General features: G+C 39.7%; 1 pseudogene; it reads left to right on the top strand.

Annotated features, from left to right (window-relative positions):
* Window positions 1–1,930: 1,930 nt before the first annotated feature.
* Window positions 1,931–2,030, top strand: LOC127099309 (uncharacterized; annotated as a pseudogene).
* The last annotated feature ends 1,338 nt before the right edge of the window (window positions 2,031–3,368 follow it).

Genomic DNA, 3,368 nt, shown 5'->3' with positions numbered 1-3,368 from the left:
TGCGGTTGGATATTTTCTTAAGATATGTAGGAGTTTTTCTGTTTCGAGTCTTCCTAGACCTGCATTAACTATCACAGGTCGTTCAAGTTCTAAGTCTAGGAATTCATATCTCAGATTTTTGGGAAGTGTTTTCAAATCAGGGGTTGGTTTGTTAAGACACTGCGTAGGATCCGGTGTTATTGCTAGGCATTGTTTAGATTTGTCCTCTAAAAGATAGTCTGATGCTTTGTCTTCTCCTGACTCTGCTTCTTTTATGCATTCATCGATGATATCCATGAAGTAACATGTATCTTCTATTGCAGGTGCTTTCAAGAATTGGGAAAGAATGAATTCAATTTTCTCTTCACCTACTTCGAAGGTGAGTCGTCCTCGTTTTACGTCTATGATTGCACCGGTAGTTGCTAAGAATGGTCTTCCTAGTATAATAGGTGTCGTATCATCTTCTCTAATGTCCATAATTGTGAAGTCAGTGGGAATGTAAAACTGACCTATGCGTACGGGAACGTTTTCAAGGATTCCTACAGGATATTTGATGGAACGATCTGCTAATTGCACAGACATTTTGGTCGGTCTTAATTCTCCCATTTCCAGTTTCTTACATATGGATAAAGGCATAACGCTAATTCCGGCTCCTAAATCGCATAAGGCTTTGTCGATGACAAATTTTCCTATGTGACAGGGTATAGAGAAACTACCCGGATCCTTGAGTTTAGGGGGCATGTTTTGGATTATAGCGCTACATTCGGCAGGGAGTGTAACGGTTTCGCTATCCTCAAGTTTCCTTTTATTAGAAAGAATTTCTTTTAAGAATTTAGCATATGAAGGCATCTGCGTAATAGCTTCGGTAAACGGAATTGTAACGTTTAATTGTTTAAGGAGATCAACAAATTTTCTAAATTGGCCTACATCTTTGGTTTTAACAAGCCTTTAAGGGTAAGGTATAGGTGGTTTGTAAGGTGGTGGAGGTACATAAGGTTCCTTCTTTTCTAGGGTTTCCTTATTACTCTCTTCCTTTTCCTTAGGTTCACTTTCCTCAGTAGATTTCTTAGGGTTTTGGTTTTCTATCCTTGGGTCAGACGGTCCTTCCACTTCCGTTCCACTTCTTAATATAATTGCATGAGCTTGGCTTCTCGGATTGGGTTGGGGCTGTCCAGGGAATGTACCAGTTGGTGCAGCAGTAGGTGCTTGTTGTTGAGCTACTTGAGATATTTGCGTTTCCAGCATTTTGTTATGGGTAGCCAGGGCATCTACTTTGCTTGCTAGTTGTTTAAGTTGTTCGCCAGTGTGTATGTTCTGGTTTAAGAAATCTTTATTGGTTTGTTGTTGGGAAGCTATAAAGTTTTCCATCATGATTTCCAAGTTGGATTTTCTAGGGGTATTATTGTTAGGATTCGGTTTCTGATATCCCGGAGGTATAGATGGGGCTTGATTTGGAGACTGTCCAGGTGCGTATAAAGCATTATTACTCTTATATGAGAAGTTTGGATGGTTCTTCCAATTTGGGTTATAGGTATTCGAATAGGGGCTTCCTTGAGCATAGTTTACTTGCTCTGTTTGGATTCCAGTCAAGAGTTGACATTCCGCAGGAGTGTGGCCTTGGATTCCACAGACCTCGCAATTCTGAGTTACAGCAACCACGGCGGCTGGAGGTGATACGTTTAAACTTTCAATTTTCTGGACCAAAGCATCCACTTTTGCATTGACGTGATCAAGGTTACTTATCTCGTACATGCCAGTTTTCGGTTGAGGTTTTTCCACCGTTGTTCGTTCGGTTCCCCACTGATAGTGGTTTTGGGCCATGCTCTCGATAAGCTGGTAAGCATCAGCGTAAGGTTTGTTCATTAGTGCACCACCTGCAGCGGCGTCTATTGTTAACCTTGTATTGTATAAGAGACCATTATAAAATGTGTGAATTACTAACCAGTCTTCCAAACCATGGTGTGGGCAAAGTCTCATCATGTTTTTGTATCTTTCCCATGCTTCGAAAAGAGACTCGTTGTCTTTCTGTTTAAATCCGTTTATCTGGGCTCTTAACATAGCTGTTTTGCTTGGTGGAAAATATCGGGCAAGAAAAACTTTCTTCAACTCGTTCCATGTGGTGACTGAGTTGGAAGGAAGAGATTGAAGCCATCTTCTAGCGCTATCTCTTAATGAGAAAGGAAAAAGACGAAGTCGAATTGCCTCTGAAGTGACACCATTAGCTTTAACAGTATCAGCGTATTGGACAAATACGGATAAATGAAGGTTTGGATCTTCGGTAAGATTTCCAGAGAATTGGTTCTGTTGCACAGCCTGCAACAACGAAGGTTTAAGTTCAAAGTTGTTTGCTTCGATTGCGGGCGGAGCAATACTTGAATGCGGTTCATCTTGCGATGGAGCGGCGTAATCTCTAAGAGCACGAGCTGGTTCTGCCATCTCGGTTAAAGAAGGAAAATCTTTGAGATCAGGAAGGTCTATAGGAGGGAGATTGTTTTCAGCACGATATTCCCGAATTCGTCGTAAGACTCGGAGATATAGTTCGATATCGTTGATTCGTAAATAGAGCGGTTCGCCTTGAGAGCGAGTGCGTGGCATACAAATCAACGAAAGAAAGAAAATAGAAGGAAAAGAAACCTTAGTCTCTACAGCGTAACGGAAGAGTTACGATATCGATTGAATAAAAGTCCCCGGCAACGGCGCCAAAAACTTTATCGCTCGACTGTGTGAGTCGAGAATGGGATACAAACTGCAAGTGCACAGTTCTATCGCGTAGTTTTAAAAGATATCGATCCCACAGGGACTTATGAATCGATATACCGTTATCTAAGGTTACTACGTAAATCTAAGGTGAAAATGTTTGATTGTTTGGGGAAAAACTAAGGGCTAAACTAATATCTAGATTAAATATTAATAAAACGGATATCGGTATGTAGTTCGTCAAAACTAGGGAATCAAGTCTTTGTCGGCTTCTTGGTTTTAAAATGAATCGTTTCGGTTAACTTTATTGGTTAAAGGTTCTATCTCAAACTCTCGCTCTGTTGAATAAACCATGATTTTATATTAATGTTGCTGTCACTTATAATTAAGTCAAAAACCATATTTTGAAAGCAATAAAGTTGCAGAAACTCTTTTTAAGAAAATACTGACCGTTTTAAACACCCTTATCTCAAACTCTCGCTCTGTTGACTTAGGTTATATAATTAAATCCAAATGCTTAACTCTCGTCCTCACATTCAATCTTTAAAAATACTTTTTGGAAAAGGTCAGAATTTAATTAACTCTAAAACTTGCTCTCGCCCTGATCTAGAATTAATGCCTAACTTACACTGTCCAGTTAAAATCTCAAACTCTCGCTCTATTGATTTTAACTTCTTTATGTCTTTTACTTT

Source organism: Lathyrus oleraceus, chromosome 6, assembly GCF_024323335.1.
Source record: "Lathyrus oleraceus cultivar Zhongwan6 chromosome 6, CAAS_Psat_ZW6_1.0, whole genome shotgun sequence".
Taxonomy (NCBI): domain Eukaryota; kingdom Viridiplantae; phylum Streptophyta; class Magnoliopsida; order Fabales; family Fabaceae; genus Lathyrus; species Lathyrus oleraceus.
This window is presented reverse-complemented; position numbering and strand designations above follow the sequence as displayed.